Source organism: Gnatocerus cornutus, chromosome 8 (assembly GCF_029298725.1).
Source record: "Gnatocerus cornutus isolate USDA-ARS CGAHR chromosome 8, icGnaCorn1.1, whole genome shotgun sequence".
NCBI classification, from domain to species: Eukaryota; Metazoa; Arthropoda; class Insecta; order Coleoptera; family Tenebrionidae; genus Gnatocerus; species Gnatocerus cornutus.
Genome location: NC_142240.1, coordinates 10,135,465 through 10,155,773, shown reverse-complemented (window position 1 = coordinate 10,155,773; position 20,309 = coordinate 10,135,465). Strand labels below are relative to the sequence as shown.

The 20,309-nt window shown below is 38.7% G+C and overlaps 1 protein-coding gene across 3 annotated transcripts in view; it reads right to left on the bottom strand.

Moving 5' to 3' along the window:
- The window catches only part of Ten-a (Teneurin-a transmembrane protein), a 117,967-nt gene that overhangs the window by 81,262 nt on the left and 16,396 nt on the right, over positions 1 to 20,309 (bottom strand). For all 3 annotated transcript variants that reach the window (XM_088044292.1, XM_088044293.1, XM_088044294.1), the window contains exons 3-4: positions 17,985 to 18,023; positions 8,973 to 9,002 (exon numbers count right to left, since the gene is read on the bottom strand). The gene's annotated coding sequence lies outside the window, so the exon portion shown is untranslated. The remainder of the gene's footprint in view (positions 1 to 8,972; positions 9,003 to 17,984; positions 18,024 to 20,309) is intronic.

Below are 20,309 nucleotides of genomic sequence, written 5' to 3'. Positions count from 1 at the left end.
AAGTTTTACGAGCGTAATGCGCCCCCATATGTCCCACTTGCTGAACATGCACAAAGTCCACTCGCGGCTCCTGAATCTTTCTTACCATTTAAAATAAATGTTTCCTCGTACAATGACTTTATGACGATATTTCCAGCCAAGCCTTTATCCTGGCGAAGGATAAATTGGCGGTTTTTCGGGCAAGGGCAAACGCACACATTTCACAATAACTTGAGACGTGTTTAGATATCTTTTATGGATACATCATCGTATCAAAATCACGAGCCATATACCCGAGTGGGGCGTTAGTGGAACTATCTCCATTACGGTGGAGACAGATACATAGCATTGCTCTCAGCACCCCACGCGGTGGCGGTGACGCCGTCACCGACCGATATCTACACCGGCGGCGGCAATCGCTTCACGCTCTACTTAACCTCGGGACGGTACACGATGAATGCCGCCCCAGTTCAACATGGATACCAGTCCCGGTGATAAACATTAACTTTCGGGGGCGGCGAATATAAGAAACAATTGCGAAACGCGATAATAACGTAAAATAGGGGTACTTTATGGCGGCAGTATAACTTATAACTTTGTCTTGAGCGAACGAATTTGGATTTATGACTCCTTTATTGCGATTGGAAAAAGCACACAGAGACGACAAAGTATTTAAGTTTGTTTGTACTTATTGTGGAGGAGGTTTTTCCCATTTCCTCCTCTGAAAGATTTTCAAAATTCACGTCGTGCCGCAACAAGCGTGTCAACGTCAGTGAGTAATCTGTCGTATGTTTTCCAGTCTGAAAAATCTCCGCATGTTTCCGTAAATCATACATGACCTCCTCGTCAAGAAGCTTTTAAAAGCTTAATTTTCCCCTCCTTTTTCTGTCTCCTCATCAAATATTAACTCTCTCATTCGTATATTTACCGCATCAAAACACCCCGCAATTACGTAATTATTAACAGAATCCTCCATTACAGACTTCGTTGTTATGCAGTCCCCGAAAATATCGGCAGCCTGTAGTAAAAAACTCTTACAAATGGAAGTGTCACGACGGGAGATTACCAACACGCACGACGCGCATATCTAAACGGATGCGTCTACAATAACGTTTTCGGTTTTTTACTGGCGCCAGACCTCGAACGGTAACGACAATAAGCCATGTCTATGTTAATGTGTGTCAGTGTGGCAGAAATTTTGCCCTCTTACCGCAACCGAAATCAATAACGACCCGGACCTGGGAGGTCTCGTGATGCGAAGAGACTTCGGAGATCGCACGACGGGAGAAAACGCCATGTTTGAGACAAGTAAACATGCAATGTTGCACTTTGAACATTGTTAGGGAACTCCTGGAACGACCTTTTCCAGGAGAACGGGAATAAAAGGAATGGTTATGTTATGTTGGCAAATAACAGAGGCACAACTTCGCAAAGCCGCGACGCGACGTGGAATTGGAAACGAAAACGATAATTAACAAATATGAAAAGTGGTTTTTACGTCCTTTTCGGTGGTGGTAAATATTAAAATTTAGGAAGAACTCAACTGGCTTGTTAAGAGGATTCCTGCCGTATTTCGCTTATGGGAATTCCAATGTGAAGTTATACTTAACAAAATATCTCGAAAACCAAATGGATTTTTTTTTTATGTTTTTTTTATTAAAGCTGTTTTACAGAGATCCATTTTTCCAAGTTTGGCTTAATTTTTATTGCCAGTTATAAGATTCCCATTTACGCAGAATTCCATGCAGATTCTAAATTTGTGGTCGAAATCCACGTTCGACAATAAATACCGGTTATAGTTTTGGATAGTTGGTTTATTTTCGAAATTTTCAATTTTCAATATCTCTGAAACTACAACAGATAGAAAGATGCGGTTTTCGCCATCGCTTTTCTCACACTTTTGATTAATTAATTAATTAATTAATTTGGATTAATTGTCGTTTTTGCTTCACAAAAGCTTCTTAAAAATAACCCTTTTGTTTATTTTTTCTAAAGCAAACTCAAGTTATTAGTGTTTATTTGACGCAGAATTTTACGCAAAATCCAAAATGTGCGAATTTATAAAGTACGTAATTAAATACATAGTGTTTATTAAATTGTATTATTAACAAAGTGTTTGACGCTTTCGGTGGTCTCGAAATCTTCGAAACTATGACAAATAGAAAGATGCGGTTCGCGCCATTGTTTTTTGGACCGATAACAATCTGTTCTCACATATCCCAGAGTCAAAACTTTAATTCTTCAAAAAAATGATGTACTTAAATCGAATTCGGTTAATATTTCGCTTAATTGCGGAGCAAACTTGAATTTATCGGTGCTCATTTCACCCAGACTTTGACTATTTGACCTATCGATCTATATGATTTGAGCAGTTGATAATTCAAAGGTAGTAACCTCATTTTCTCTCTCCCAAAAAGTTCTTCGAAAGTCACTCCAAAAAGAGCTTTAGAAGATGAATTTTGGTCATTTACTCGTTTATTTCAAAAGTACACTCAAGTTATTAGTGCTCATTTAATGCAGAATTTCAAGAAAAATCCCAAAATTGTGCGAATTTTTAACGTACGTTTACAAATAACCGAATTATCAGCAGTTGAAGTTGAAGTTGTAGTCAAAGGATAAACATTTTGAACTCTGTGATTTTGGTGCTTAGTATTTCGGCAACTACGACAGATAGATGCGATTTTTGCCATTGTTTTTACTATTTTGTTTGCTAAGAATTTGCTTACATTTTTTGGAATTCGAAAATTTAATTTTTCTAAAATAAAATTTACAAGTCTGTAAATCTACTTCAGTCCATGTCTTGCTTTTTTTATGGTGTAATAATTTTTATCCTACGTCGGCCGAAATTTGTGCTGTTTTAAATGTTCGAAGAGAATCCTCTTAAATATGACACCATTTACTTTTCATAAACAGACCGCCTCAACTCTGAAAATAGAAGTCATAAATTTTAGTAACTGAAATAGAAGTATCATAAAGTAAACATCTATTAATTTTACAGCTTCCAAGTAAAATGCACATCAAGTTTCATTTTCATCCCCAACAAATCCCAGTGAAAATAACGCTCCAATGGCCAAAATTGGCATCAAAAAGTTAGCCATTACCATTGATAACCCTCGACCACATCACCTGTTTGAAAAATGATTTCAGTTATTATTGAAAATAGTCTGCAACTCTCTGACCTGTGCGTTGATAATTTACCTCGAAACGCATTCACCCGATGAGCACTTCACACCCCCTCGGATCGATTATTGATGGAAACATAAATTGCGACTGGTTAGAGTAGATAACGTGTCCTCATCACAACATGGCGGATCTTCAGTTCTCCGGACACAAATTAGCCGCAATTACATCAGTTGCAAATGCGGAATTACCTACTCCTAGCGACCTACAAACGTCCGAGCCAGTCGATAAAGCTCAGAAACATGTGTGCAAATCAAATTTATTACATGCAGACCTGAGATAATCGCCGTTCGGTTTTAATTAGTTCGAGTAGGGGAAAAAGCAGCGATTGTGGTTGAATGTCCGGATTTTAGAGCCCCATCGACGGGATATTGTTCCGGTTTTATTAAAAAGTCCGCTTGTATATGAGAGAGGTGTTTAAGCGAGCTAACGTTTATTAAATTAAATATTCCCCGAGCGACGGCAAAACTTCGAGGATAAATTTAATCAGAGATCATACAAGAACAAGCTCTGACAATGGATGAAGTGGGAATAAAAGAATTTTTACAGAGGTTGAACGGGGACGAACGAAAAAAAAAGAGCTTTTACGAGAGAAAAACAACAAAGTTTCGAAAAAAATTCAATATGGCCATAGTTTGCGAAAGTTTCGAAGCAACGAAGCGTTGGTCATTTCCTAATTTTGTTTTTGCCAGCCTTTTTAAGCTTCGAACTTTGAGGAAATAATTACAATTATCTCAATATTTATGTCTAGTCCGGTCGCTTATCCCTATAAACAAACGGCGGTAACAAGGTTTTAATAACATCACCAACACAGTCCCTCAGGACACATCGTTTGTGTAAAAAGTCCACGATCGCTGATGATGCATCGCTAATGGGCGAAACGCTGCGCTCGTTAAGACACTTTTTCAGCCAAGTTGGATTTTACACTACCATAAAAAATAATATAGTTAGGTGGAAAAGGCAAAGGAAGGATTAACACTTCGTTTTGTATCTCCGTTTCATTAGTCACGTACTTTGACCCGGTTTTATCGTTGCTCCAACTGGGAGAAATTTGATAGGGCTATCATAAAGCGCTTTCCTCTGTGCCTCCACACAAAATAGTTTTCGCTGTGCAATTTTCCAATGTGTCCATCCATCAGTTGGAAGCAGATGAGGCAATTTGCGCGAGATTTGCGATGAATCATTTATGCAGATGTAGATAAGTAAAAGCTTTATTTCCGGTCGGACGTGTTTTTTGCAGTGAAAGCTCTCCGTTCCGGAGTTTCGACAGCGGCTGATTGCCGTAAATTAAACCGACCTGTGCCGTGGAAATGTCGGCACTGCATTATTTAGTTTTCAAGTGTTTTCCGCTTTGAAAAGCTGCGGCTGTAAATTTTAAATACACGAAGTACTGCGCTAACCACTTTAAATGATAAAAATGTTGCCCGCCACTTTATGGACGCTGCTACATCTTTCCATATCTCGACGTTTAACAGCCGGAATATTAATATCAAAGCCGGGGATGAGAATTAAATTTTACGCGGCGCAAACGGAACAAAATGCGATATTTATGGCAGGTTCTATCAGACCATTCTTCAAATAGTGTTAAAAATATCTCCGAAAGCTTCCATGGCGTCTGTTTACCGACGCTTTCATTACAGATGCGCATTCACAAACTTCCCCAAACGCCCCCGTTTTAAAATTACAGACTGTTATGCGACCTCACGAATTACTAATTTCAAACTTCTATAAATAAAGACGTTTGAAATTTTATACGGTGGTTAAAGTTATTCGGTATTGGTGGCGGCGCAGTAATTTTCTCCGTGCCCTTTCATAAATTATCACCCGTTTTCAAGAGCTTTTTATTAAAACGGTTCCATTAACACTAAATTAAACAACGATTTGCATTTTATGAATAAAATACCGCGCGTCCTACAAGCACCACATTTTCCGGTTTACCATAAAGATCTTCACCATAACAACTTCCAGATGGAAAAACCGAGCAGTGTTCGAAAACTTTCACGAGTTTTTCATCATTTAGATAAGTCGGATTTATTAAAATTGGAACGAAGCGGGAGACGCGTTAAATAGACTTTCATTATTATTTATTTCCCGTGACAAAGTTAACATCATATCATTTTTTGTACGTCTATTTGAGTAACAAATGAATTTCGCTTCGGAAAACGATTTTTCACAAAATTTAGCTAAACATTTTAGTTGGAACGAGTTTTCTGTTTGTTTTAGAGAAAATTTAACTACGGTTAAAACGATTTGAGTGCTCCGGGAATAAAAAGTGGGTTTTGTTCAAATCATGACAAAAAAGTGTAATTATTTTTTTTCCATTCCATTCCAATTTGAAACAAATCAGAACACACAATTTCTCAAACTGTCACGTCTTCCATAATTAAATTAGTCGAGTGAATACGGAAAATCGACGCTTCTTTTACTTTCCCCCTAGAAACTCCTTTCCGGTCCGACCCGTGCGTGTATAACCCGGAAGTCGTAATTTCCATTGACCAACTAACAATGAACGGTGAACATTATTCAAATTTACATCGGCCTTTGCATCAAAAATTAATGAAGAAAATGTCAAGGGATGTTTTAATGCGTGACTTTCCACGACATCGCCGTCCACAGAACAATTACCGCCGACACTCTTCCATTCTTTTCATCCCACGAAGATTATCTTTTTTTGATGAAGTTTTCGACAAATTCTCACAAGACGATCTATTTTTAGACACCGTTGCGTCAAAATGTTCTGTAAATAGAATTTAAATTAAGAAGTAAAAATAAATTCGGAACGGTGGGCGTGCTTCGAACTCGCACTATGCAGATTTAATTCACAATCTTCCGGCACCTTTTTTCAATAAATAATTCCATCCCACCTGTGAATACCGAAATTGCGATGATATTTCACGGAGAAGCAGCCTCCGGATTAGAGGTTTATTGTTCCGGGACCTTGAACCCTAAACAGGGGGATGATAAAATTGATAATTTTACAATAAATAAATCGTAAACTTTCACCCCTTTAGTAATTAGCCCCGGCGGTTAAACGCGTCAATACTTTTAAGTGACAAGTGCTTTATCTCGTGGCGCATATTGGCTGCTGTCAGGGGCGCTAATATCTTACAGATGCCAACTTTACAGGCATTTTATTTTCGGTGGCTGGCACGGTTCTGACAACTTTAAAACACATAATGGTAATGGTTTTGGGCGCACCGAGTCGCAGCAATAACAATAAAAACTAACCCGTGTTTCAATATTTATTTTTACGCGCGACAAGCGCACTGTTTTACACGTTTATTAATTTTTCAAAGCGACACCGGAGCCGTAAACTGGTAACGTTACAAGGACGACAATACTTCAAGAGCGACGAGACAAAACGGTTTTATGGGCGCTGAAGAAAGGTGCTCAATAATTAACATCCGTTGAAAAATGTCATTTCGGGTGTTGTAAGGTGGCGATTTCCGCCAAACAAGCAATAAAGGATGGTAATTTTGAAGATTTTTAATGAGCGTCTAGGCGAGAAGCGCGGTAATCAGGATTCGATATATTTATGCGCATATTTTAGAAAATTCCAGGCGCTCAAACACGGCTCTCAGGTACGGAAAACTAATGTTTATGCAAATGGATGCCAATTTACACCACACTCGAGATTGAAAGGCTGCGGCCCGGATAAATACTAGCGATTTAGGCGAAAATGAGGGGGGAAACGCACCCCAACAAAATTCGCACAAAGGATTATTTTTTACGTTTCCAAGATTATGTACATAATTAAACGCTTTTTGGGCTTCTGGGCCCACTAAAAATACCCGATGAAAAATCAAAGCACATCTCTCAAAGTTTCGTAATTTAATCTTTGCTGAAACTTTTCGCTGCCTGAAAAAATTGTTCGAATCGGAAAGTCGCTTGTTTATTCGAGTTGAAAGTCGGGGTTTTTGTAGACTACACAAGATCGATTGCGTGAATTATTTGGAAGTTATGACTTGACAAACGGGAAGACTGGGAAATCTACTTGGAAAGTCTAAATTCAGTTTTTGGTTTTAAGATCAATTCCGCTCCACATATATCCCAAATTTCTACCTTTCTGTAATTATAATTAATTTGTAACAACACCTCCAACTTTTGTTTTTCCGAATTCCTCTACAAACATTTCCAGGTATACACTCATCTAAATCCAATTATTTTAATTAATTAAGACCTGTCTTGTGTTAGTCTTGTTCTTCTCTAATTATATTAAATCTGCGTCTTAAACTTTGCCCGCCAACTTAATGTTCAACTCGTGTTTATCCCCGGTTAAGTATTAGATTTAATTAATAGAGAATGTGGTGCTTTCAAAGTCTGTAATTTTTATTCAGGAAAACTCGAAGTTATCGGAAAGAAACGTGACGTCCATAAAACAATAAGAAAAGAAGAAAACTAATTGTGCGCCAATGTGTGTTTTAATAAATGTTTCTTCTCAATTTCCCCCTTGATTGTTGTCTATTCTATCAAAAAAATCGTAGTAATGAGAGGAAAAGCTCTCGCGCTTCGACGACGTTTCCAATAAAACGACGTGATCCTCTTCCACTAAACTCTTCCGCTGAACAAAGTATGTAATTAAATTAATAAACTTTCAAGTCTTGCAAGTTTCCACATCCATTGTGCTCGCTTCATTTGTTTAAAAATCGCCCGGAGCCCGGACTTGGCAATTCTACAGGTGCACTTCCGCAAAGCAAACAAAGCTTTCTTTCCGGCTAAATACGTATAGATTTAGTTCTTGTTTTTTTTTTCCGGACGTCTTGTAGCCCGGAGCCGACTTAGGCCATACACAACTCGCAAAGGCGGATCACGGCCACAGCCAAAAGCCGAAACTTATACCAACAGTAGAGTGGTAGATTTATGGCGGTCGCGGAGCGTTGAGTACACACAGAAAGCGGCGAATCCGGGCAAGAACAGGCCTCTGCTTCTTCGGCTTCTTTGCGTGGTTGATATATGGAGGATTATTTCGAGGCTTGTTTGGATAACCCGTTGACAAATTGGCCTTTACGCGGAATTAAGTCACTGGAGTGGAAGCGCTTTTTCGGGAGATTCATTACGAGTATGATCGGAGAAAGTGGAGTTTTTAATTTGGTGTTTCATCCTTTAGCTCAGAGCGATTGTTTTCACCCAGGACTCAGTTTTCAGTAATGTAATCTTCTCGCGTGTCGCTCCGAAATCACTCCAATTGATTTAAAATTTCAATCTTGGAAGATTGAGTTGCGCCGTCATATATGAGTGCTCCTTTCCCTCTAGAGCTCTGCTTGATAAATTAACTTTTCATTTGTATGAAAGTTTCTTTTGTTCGAATCGAAAAACTCTTTAAAATTAGGTAGAATGGGCGCTGTTTCCAAATGTTCCCACTAAATCAGTATGCCATTGTAGTTTGTACAATGAGCTTAGTATTATGGCTCGAGCTTTTGTTCCCAGCAACTAAGGCATTAACTAACTTAGAGTTTGTCTTAGGCTCTTGTTTACAGTCGTCTCTGGTCGTAATTAGATCGTGCATTCGTTAATTACACGTAATTTAACAATTCGTATGTGCTCATCAGACCGTCAAACTTCAACGTCGATTTCCATATTTCATCGATCATTCCGATTCTTCGGACAAACATAAAATTGCTCATGATTGATGTCTTCATTATTTACTTAAATTGAACCGTTCATATAATAAAGCTCATCTGTTAGGCTTCTTGAGCATCACTCAAAAATGATAAACAATGATTGATGGAGCGAGAAATTAATTATTTTCAGGGCGGAAAAAGTGGAATCGGACCGGAATTTACATTTCCTACGAGTATTGTCCTTTTACTCACCCTCTCGTTTTGGCAGACGACTACACTCTCCTGTGAACAAAAAACACAAATTAAAATGTACGCTCTTGGGGGCTTATTTTCTATAAAACTAAGACATTTTTATGGAGGAAATGACAGCGAGAGAACAGCACGTGCACGTCATGTTTTTTTCGAGAAGTTTGCTTTCGCTCCGGAGCGGACGAAATTGTTCCACAAAAATAAATTGGCAGCAGTTTGTCGACGATGAAAGTTGTTTAACGGGAACTATTCAATATTTCAGCGGACTTTAATTAACGTTGGAGCGTTCTTGTGGCGGAAGACACTACCACAATAAATATAAAAACGCACGGCATGCAGTCTGCTATTGTCGGACAAATTAATGCAATATTTAGCTCCTATGTTCTACTTTTGTTTGGAAGTTTTATCAGAATTTCTTATCAGTTCTCGCCGAAGAAAGCGCCAGTCAGGATTCAATTTAAACTTCCGTACAAGCGCACATGTAATAATTTGCGCCCACGCAAGGTTCTGCAGTATATTTATCGACTGCAGTTAAAAATTCAAATCCAATTTCCCATACTTTCGCTAATTTGAAGTTTCCAATTCCGTGGAGAATCTCTCGATCGTAGCAGCAATCATCGTTATTAATTAACGGTTCGCAATTAAATTAAATCGTAAAGTGTGAAATGTAGGCGAACATGCGACCGTAAAGTGTTGGAGATAACATCGCCATTACGTCCCGTTCTTTGTGTTATTTAAGGATTTTTTTATTATCTTGGCTCCTGTTTTTGCCAGATGAACTCTGCCATCTCTGGAGGATTCCGAGCCATATATTCCACAATTTGTTGTTGGTTTAGTAACGTTTCCTTATCCTGAATCTTCGCGTCAGCTAATGGACGTCTGAGTAGGTAAGAGGGTACTTTTTCCCCCACCCTAATCCTCATATTTAATTCACCGCTGCATCAGGGAATCCAATGACAATAAATAAAGCCACAATTATAAATTATTTGGAATGTTTAATATTATGGCGGACAATCATAAATAATTGCGATGGAAATTAGTGCATAAAATTCGGTTTTTGCGATAAAATATGAATTTATTTTCATTTTGTTGGTTTCGCGGCAAATCCGATTAATTTCCCTGACGTCACGTTGTTCCGATGTAAACAAGTCTTTGTATCGAAAAGTCAACTAATGAACTCCATTCCGAATTTAAAACCGTATTTATCGGTCAGGAGGGAAATACAGAAAAGTTTGCTTTTTATTACATGGACTATAAAATTTTTTTATTGCGCGTGTGTTTTCGAATCACGTTTTTTACTTATCTTACAAATTCGCATTAATCAAGTAAGCGGTGTTATTCTTCGGATAATAATCGGACACGCAGTGTTAAATGGCTTTTTTAACTTTAAATCTTAATTAAATACAGAAATAGCACTCATTTTATTTTTATAGTTTTCGCTCCTGCGAGTCGTTTTCTTTACAATTCGTTAATCTAATTAAAGTAGAGGCACGTCTGTTCACTTATGTTCGCTCATTTACTTTTGACCTACCTTTTGTTTCCACCGCCATAAACTTTTACATTCCCATTTACATCTACGTGATTTTCCTCATACGTTTTTCCTGTGTTCACTAATAAAACGCATTCTTCCACCACCAGGAGTTAGTACCAAAAGATGCGCTTCACATCAAAAACCAAGCAACAAAACCTCGAGCTACACAAAGCCTTTTCATTAGGGCTTGCATCCACAATTACTTATTTTGATGCAGTGTTTCGACATAAATATAAAAATAATGAGACTGCAAGCGCTCCATTCTTCCCTTGTCGAGAGGTTTATGTCGGTAATAACATTTCCCAAATGATTATTCGTCTGGAAAATGCAGAAAATGCATTAGAGTCAGAGACCGCTACGAAACGACGTAAAGGGGCTTCTTTGACAGGTGTCAGTGGAAGAAATACGCCTCTCTAATGTGCATTTTTCGTGGCACGTGACTTGTAATGGTGAGAAAATCCGAAGAAATGGGAACGAGAAAACAATAGGTGTCAGTCCAACAGAGAACGGCAAATTCATAAGAACACAAAAATAAAGCTCACTCCGAAAATGCGAGATTTTAATTGGGGGGACTTTTCATTTTACGCCATGTTTGGAACTCGCGGAATCTGTAATTTATGCAATTTATTTAAATTTTCTGGTCCCCGGCGGATCAAAATCTTGAGTGCAAACGTCCTTACTTTGTTGAACGTGAAAGGGGCGGAGCTACTACTTCCTCGCTTACGATGGCACACATCCAAGATCTCCGATTGGCCAGAAATGACGTAGTAAACACGTAGTACGTGGGTAATGGTACTGTTATGAATGAGAGAAGGCAAATTGGTCGAGTTTAGACCGTGATATACCAAAATGTCCACTCTAAGCTCTGGTTTAGTGGCCAGCTTCAACAGATCAGCGATGCCAATAAATCTTTGATTTCCGCAATAAAATGACCGTTATATGTCCAAATAGTTGGATATCATTAACTATAAATGCCCTAAACTGTAAATCCTTTAGTACTACCCACTCCAATTTAGCACTCAAATAACATGAGTAAACACCCAAAATTGTAGCTTTGTCCTAGCTGTACTCAATTATTGACCGCATTGAAATATTTAGTTATCATTGTTGCGGAATTTCAGATATTAGTTATTTTGTGGTTATTTCAAAGGGGAAATGTAGCAAAATTGTGATCTAAATTAGAAGTGACGTATTGAAGAGACGGATCAAAATAGAAACTCGAAATGAGAATCCATCTATTAGTAATAAATTGCTGACAGCGATGTGGTTTAAAGACACTCAAAGAGAATAAATTTTAGATATAAAACGCTGGTCAATTAACAAGTTAATCCATAATTCAGTGCAATGTTTACAATTTAATGGGGTAACGAGGCAAGAATGTACCCCAGCCTATTGGAAAATAATAAAGAAAATCGGGGCGACCTAATCAGTGGATTGCTTTCAGATTCGAGGGATTCGGCGACGGCGGTTTCAACCCTCAATTTCCTCTTTTGAGTAAATAATAGACATTAATAGGATCGGGTCTTTCCGGTGGATTTTTCCCTTCCATTACATGTAAATTTCCCGGACATGGAAGAAAAACTATGCATGCATTAGAAGCTACGCCCACGGCACTGTTGGACTTTGAGACTTTCAACTTTCGACCTCAGCACGATGAAATATTCAGCTGCTGTATTTTCAGGTCAGCTACTTTGGGCACATTTTCATTTTTAGCAGGAAATTTATACTTAGGAGAGAATTGCGTTGCGCGTGCCGCTCGCTCTTCCAGAGACCTTCATTATTTATTTTTGCGAGAAATCGGGGAAAATAAATAACGAAGGTGAAAGGCGAAAACATTTTTCACAAGTAAATCTCGAGTAAAACTGTTAATAGTATTAGAATTTCCGTTAAATTACGGGGACATTTTGTGGCTAGCGCTGAAGAATAACCCCCTTAACGATCAACGTAGAGTGGCGATTCGTGTCCGGAGGTCGTATAGGTCAACTGGGCGAAACAGGGTCAAAAGGTCCTGTAGAAGCGAAATGAGATGGAAAGATGGGTTAATGCTCCAGATAAGATGTTACCTCAAGCTTTTATATACTCCACTAAACCAGTTAGATTTTCAATTTGTGTTGAGAGAAACTCGATATCGAAGAAGCAGCGGGAATCTTGAACAGATTACACGCTTTATGTAACAAAATATGGTTAGATCTCCCCTCGACGACAAACCCACGAATAATTGTTTCTTTTCCTTTTAATTCCGTCGTTTCGACGCTCTGATCGCGATTTATGCTCGCGAATCAAAGCGAGCCGCAAAGGAGATTTTTCTCTGTTACTTTAGCCTCGCTGGGGGGTATTTTGGAGTTAAGAGGGACAACATTTCCGTTTTTGTTAGTCAATTTCCCGTTGCGATAACATCTCAGAATTTCGCGACAATTAAAGCTTCCATGCGTATTCTGGCGTAATCTTGAAAAAGCAGTGTTGCTTTTCGATTCCGCTTCCAATAATACAACGCCTCAAATTAATCCGTCCCATAATAGCCCTTCCTGTTTTTATCCCGGTACAAAACACATCGAATTTTTCCGCGTCGACCGGAAATTAATTTCTTGCAAGTGCAGCTGACGTTTAATCAAATATCATTAATAACAGTATCGAGCAAAACTAGGAATTGCATGCAGCGCTCGTTAATTTCGGAAAAACAAGAGGATAATTCCGGGATTGTTCTAATGGACAAGTTTGCGCTCTAATATGTTAATGTAGCGCAAAAAGCATGTGTAGAACTGGGGCGCGCATTCGCCGAACGAACACCGATCGGTAATCAAAAGCGGTCGAAGATAATCCGCCCCCGGGAAATGAGGTGAACTTTCTGCGTTATACAGCTCATCGAAGTCGGGAGCTGGATTAGTACCGCCGCCAACACTTATACAGATATCTCTTGTGCGAATTGGGCCGTGTTCAGGCGATCTCTGCCTCCAGAGACACAAGCTCTATGTACGTTCCATAGAAATTAATATGGAATTAATCAGTTCGTCGGTTCAACACACTTGGGGACGGGCGAATCAAAACTAGGTAATCTCAGGCGAATTGTTAAAGATAATTATTTATTTTGCCAAGATCGTTATCGCGATGGTGGGGAAATTTAATTTGAAATTCTGCCCCCGCTGTTAGCTTTTGAACTAGTTTAGTGTTGGAAAATTTGCATAAAATTTGCTGGGGCCACGAAATGTGGGTCACCGTTTGTCAAACACTAAAATTTGATAGTAAACTTTCAATAGTCTAAACAAAGCTTTATCCCGCTAAACCGTTGCTGCCATCAGGACAAAGGCTCGTTTATCCGCGTATATTTAACAAGTCTCGTATCCGAGCAGATATATTCCACTAAAGTTTGTTTACCATTCATTAAGTTCTCTGTTGAAATTTGTTTCGTCGGAAATGCGATGCGCGCATCTCCGCCATCGTCTTGCATTTTAATAAGCACTCACCCGCAAGAATTAGCTTCTCAAATCCATCCAAGTCTCTCGTTTATAATCGAAAGAACAATTTTCTTGTCGTTGTGCATTAAACATAATCCGAAAATGTTACTTCTTCGAGCGGATTGACGGCCGCTTTATGCGTCCCACGTTCATATTAAAACTAGCTCGAGTAAAGGTATTACGGACTAAAGTTTAGAGAGCTCTGCTGTCAGGTTTTATTTGTGTTTTTATTTCTTGCCGAGAGGGTATGCGCCATTTTGCCTCTTGGGAAAAAGCCTGAGCTCAAGGGTACACATTCACTTCCAAGTCGTAAACAAGGTGCATGTCGGAACCGCTCGCCCACCTCTATGACCCGTATGACGTTCGGGATTCAATTATACGAGATTAAGGTGGTGTCCCGAGGGAGCATCCTGCAGAAAAAATTAATGAAAACGGCTGAAACTGGAGAGTATTAATACTGCCATGATGAGACGCCCACGACGCCAAGGACCACGACGAGACGCCGTTTCAAATTTAATTTTTGTTCGTTATTAGCTCCTGCTAAAATAAAATCCAAGCTTGTTTTTCCATTATCACTATTAGCGTTTTCGTGTTGCTGCTAAAATTACTCGATAATTCACAGCACAGCGCTGATTTTCCGTGAAAACTACTTTTTGTTGATCGTTTTTGCTTGTAAATCCAAATCCCCAAATGTGCGTATTTTTTTCAAAAATTGACTTGGAGTTCCTCTCAGATTTTAAATTAAGAACAGCGGATTTCCGTTGTCTCGAGCAGGATTATGTTTTGTAAAAACACGGGAAGTATTTTAAAAAAAATTAAGCACTTTTCTTGGTCGTGCTTTCAATATTTTTCCTTGACTGGCTAATGCGCTTCTCCTCGCCTCGTTAATCCCTCTCGATGGAATTTTTGCATTTTTATAATAGTCCCAAAGTGGAAAAGTTCGGCCGTTGTTGTCGACACGCAAGAAGAAGCCCATAATTCCTCACGCACGTAACCGTGTCGATTTATGTTTGCACTTTGTCGATTTTTCCCTCCGGAGATAATGGACAGGATATGTTCTCCCGGATCAGACACTTCCGAGTGTCTCATCGTAATTGCAACAACACGAGAATAACTTGTTAGGTGGTAAAAGATTTCCCGTACTCTAAACAATAGCACAATACTATCTCTGACAGGTAAATTATGTTAGAACCGTAGCCACAAAGAAATGTACGGTTCACATGCACGACTCTTGTAACAAAGGGCTTTTTGATTACTGTTCACATTTTCTCGCATTGCGACCAATGAATTATGGTGGCAATTAGTTCAAAATGAAACAAAAGAGTAACTGAAAGGTGCAGGTGTGCGATGGGCCTAATTTCCGACAATTGCGCCCTGATCATTATTGACTTTTTTAAGCTTTTAAGTTGATGCGAATGAAAACTTAATTAGAAAATTCATTCTTAATCCGATTGACCGCGTCCACTTTCCTCATTTCAATCAACTAAATTAATATCTCCTGGCTCGGAAATAACTTCCTTCCAATCCATCGCGGTTTCTTCAAATCCTCCGAAATCCAAACAAAATTTAATTGTCTTAAAAGTTAAAAGACCCCAAAAATCGAGAGCAGGCACAAAGGAGAAGCAATTACTTTTCTTCGTCTCTTTTGTGGGCGGAAGCGAGCAACAAGACACAATTTCGCTTATTTATCTCTTTTTGAAGTTGATCAGAAAGTCGAAGAAATGCAAGCAAACTTTGTACACATTCGCAACAAGATTAATATTCCCGGGTTGATTTTTCTAATTGCAAAGCATAAAGATTTACACAGGAATATAAATAAGGCAACACGTTCCTTCCTGTCAAACTTGGAAAATTTTAATTAAAAATTCAGCTAATTTGCTGATGTCCCTCTCCAACGATTTGTTGTATTTCAATTAAAAGCTCAACATTAATAAAGTTGTGGTAAACTTTTTTTTCAAACAAACCGCTCTTTTAATATTGTAGGGGTCGCGGTTCGCTTTTTATTACTTTTAATCAAGACTGGGCTATGGAAATTTTCGGATGGCGGCCTGAAAAAATTTAATTTTTTAATTAAAATGCTTTTTGCAGCTATAAAACACAAATTTTATACCGGGACTGTCCTCAAACTTTATCTAATTTTTATCGTACAAACTTTCGAAATTTCACTATAAATTTTACAGTGCAGACAACAAACGGATGCAACTATCACCATTGTTTCGTTTCTTGGCCATTCATCATAGTTGCGGAAAAATTATACGAGTTCGCTCACTTATCGCGAGTTTCGCTCTTAAATTAAAATATCGACGAAGCGAAAAAGCTTGGTCGAGGTTTATGCAGTTTTATTGTAATACGATGTAAATTTTAAATTCCAACATTGATTTTGTCTATTCGATGGAATAACATATTGAAATTTTAATTCCGGTCGATTTTATATGCAGGCTTTGATTGTATTTGCGATTTGCACATTAAACAATAGCGAAATAAGCATCGATGCGATTCCGGTTAAATCGTGACTTTGCCTCCGGCTTGAAAAATTCGTGTCTAAATTATGTTTGTTGGCACATCAGATTGCGGACATCGTAATGGCGTCGGGCGGCCATTTTCGCCACGGACAATACGTTGGAGATTGTAAGGACACAATAATAACTTTACAACGTTTCAATGAACTTGAAGCTTAATCGTAACTATTGTTTAGGATCTATTAGGATTCGAACGCTCGACTGGTTTTCTAACAGATATCTTAATTCCGTCTTTTTCCAAGATTTCTCTCCATGGTGTGTTATCCTGTAATTATTATTCAAAGAAAGATATCTGTATAGTCGTAAGATCTGAAATTTACGTCTGTTTATGACAGTACAATGTGAAACCCTTGCGTAAGGTAGATATCTCATTTCATTATAAAGGACGCATGAGTTACGCTTCTCCAAGCAGCCATTCTTATTAACACGCTCATTACTTACGACTAGTTGGGCCACAGTTACGACCAACCCACTTCTATTATCTCCAATGAAAATGGCTCGTAAACTCCCGGAAGAAATTTCATAGACACTGAAACAACCTTGTCTCGACAACATTTTTGCTCTTCGTGTCGATTTTTTATAAGCTTGGATTAGAACAATCTCTTTCAGAGCTGACGGCGACAGCACCAGACATTCGCCAACTCCAAATGTCTTCCAGCATAGCACAGGAAGTCCTTATAAAGTTTGTTGATAGGAGCACTGATAAGTCTCGACTAGTCGTGCACATTCTTGCTTCTGGAAATAGAAGATCCGACACGGTCGTTTCAACTTGTACTGGATTTAAACACGACGGTCTAATGAATGAAAATAACACAGATGTTGCATTCGAAGCAGTCTTCTAATTATAAGCGCTTAACCTAGCCGACAACAAAACGAATTAGTGTCAACGTAAATATCGGAGCTGTTTGTGGGCTTAATTGCCCGATATTCGCAAAATGACGGCGTTTGCGACAGACTGGAAGTGTCGTAAAACCATGTGCCACCAAATTATTGCGCTTTTGGCGTAGATCAGGAACTCACAACTTGGCTTCTCCAGCTAAATTCCGTTCTGAATTTCGTTTAGTATGCGAGGCTTTATCACAATACTGTGCCCCTAAATCAACGATCGCTTTATTTTCTTAGTTTTTTCCTGATTGCGGCCACCCGGCACTCCTAATCCCGTCCGTATCGTCTCAGCTCTTAAGTAATTAGTAGATAGCAAGATCGTCTTTTTATCGGTTCTTCCTCCTTCTAGGAGTCAATTAACCACAGCTGGTGATGTTTCTTTGATGGAATCCGCATGTGAGCGAGTCGAAGGACGTTCACAGGATAATGGAGTCCTTTCAGAAAGAATACGCTTTCAATTGGAACCCCTCGCGACCAATAGTGATTGTGCCATTTCCGAGTGACAACGCAAGGTTTTATTAAGAAAGTAACCGACGAATACAAAAGACTTTGTTGGCGACTAACTGCACTCGTGAGCGTTGAACCATTTCCCGGATAAACAAGATATGACATTCTACAAATAACTCACCTGGATTTATCGGCGGAAACGCCGGCGGTTCTCCAAAGACTGAAACATGAAAAATTCAAATTGTTAGTTTTTCATCGGACGTGCTAATGCTGAGTAATGAAGATGGAGGATGAGGAAGAGTTGGCGGCCATGTTGATGGGAAATTTCCACGCATAAATCAGAATATGGATATAAATAGTAATTGGTGATGTTGGCACTTCAGTGCACGTCCTGTTGGCGGCTGGTTACGCATCTGAACGAACTAAGTTAGATTAAAATTTGACGGATTTATAACTTTGCGATAACGCGTTTGTCAACAGAGCTTTACCGAAAGCTTCTGTTGCAGATAAGTTTTACTCAACCATATATCTTACCTAGGCTATATATAAACTCTTCTAACAGTTGGTACAACAGTAAGAATTGCATTTGGCTCGTCCGGTATTCAAGAAGAGTGCGGTTTATCGGCGCGAATGCGAAAAATCAGCGTCCATGTCAAAAGCATCTTGTCCATGATTTGCGATGCTGACCACTGCATCTGCGGGCGCCGCGGTGACGTCACGAATGCTAACGACGCTCCTGCAGGATAATTTGCATCCCCGGAAACGAGGCAATAGTGAGATGTATATGCACAAACTAACCCTCGTCAATTTTTGGACTCCAGTGTCATATTATAATTCCGCCATATAAATCGTTATTGTTGAGTCTGAAAGCTACACCCGTTGAATTATTATGGCCATTTGAATGTTTATAGTCCTCCATAAAAACCTGGAATATATCTTTGGACCTTTGACCGTCTTTTAAGGCATTTTGCTATAATTAATTCTCAATTCGCGTCACGACCACTCAAACAAAACGCGCCGCCCTTAGATAACTCATAATTAAATGCGGTCTTATCTTATTTATTGCTGAAAATGGCCCATTGACTAATGGGTTTACCTTTTATCAGAGCGCTTGCAGAGATAGCGTGCAGGATATCGGAAGGCAAGGAGCGTCTGACAGGTTGGGCAACCCGAGCATCCATCACTGTTGCAGATTTACAGCTAATTTGCTACACAATGTTTGCGACATGCGAAATTAACTGGCTATTGTCTGTTACGGCCCGGAACAGTCTTCCGGAATCGTTAAAATCGACGCGCTAAAGCACAATTCACACTTAATGACGCGGTAGATGCGTCAGCGCAACTATCCTGGCTTTTACGAGTTTTTACTGCTATCACATTATTTACCGATAACGGTTACAGAGCCCGCATTGCCACGGCATCAAACTGAATTCTCTTCAACTTGCTGTAAATATCGCTTTGGTACGAAGACGTGTCATTTCTTTCGCTCTAGCGGCTCGCTCGATACTAAATGTCATACTATTCCAGGACCAAGAATGGCAGCTCTGGACATTTCTTTAGTACGCAGTTAGCGCCATTGTCTCCTTCCATTAACGCACATTTATCTTCAGTTGGAACATGCTTGGTCTCCACCTACTCAAATAAAAAAAATGTGTTTCTAGACTTTGAGGAATAATAAGACTAGTCAACAAATTTTGGACGGAATTTCTACTGGAGCAGTGGAAAGTCATTTCTAAAGTCAAACTGCCTCCTCATTCTGAATCCGGATTTACTCCATCAGGTCAGGACTCAGAGATGCAATGGCATTGATTTTTTAATTAAATCGCCAGAAAATAAATTCAATTATTCTGAAAAACTTTATATTTTTTGTCTTGTAACTTCTAAACAATAAGAGATAGAAATCTATTGATTAACGGGTCAAAAAAGCAAAATTTCTTTTCAATCTTGCATTACGATGAAAAATTGATGTAATAGTTTTTGAGTTGTATGAAATTTGACATTTTTTTTAAATTTACTACAAGTACTAACCTTAACGATGAGTTTTACAGATTGTTGGAAAGTGTATTGAATTGGCTTTCTAAAACGTTGTCGTTTTCAAGAAAAACTGAAAATAATTAAGTAGGATAAAAGTAGCTAAAAATATCACAGGTTTAGAATGACAAGATTCTAACTGCAGTAAAATTAATTAGTAAAGAATGCCAGATCTAACTTAAAACATTAAGTTAATCTATAACAAATAAAGCTTTGTACACCTGGAATTTTAAAAAGGCATAAAGCTACGTTCATTCCTATTAAGAAAACAGGAAAGCAATGTTAAAAAAGTAGAATTTTATGAAAATCTTAATTTTCGTCAGAAATGCAGTTAGAACCTTGTTATTCCAAACCCGTGATATGTTAAGAATATCTCTGAATTCGAACCTCATGGAGCAAAACGGAGTTTAGATTCTAAATCAAAAAGCCATTTTACTGTAGAAATGACTTTCTAATAGTTTTTTCTAAAATTTGA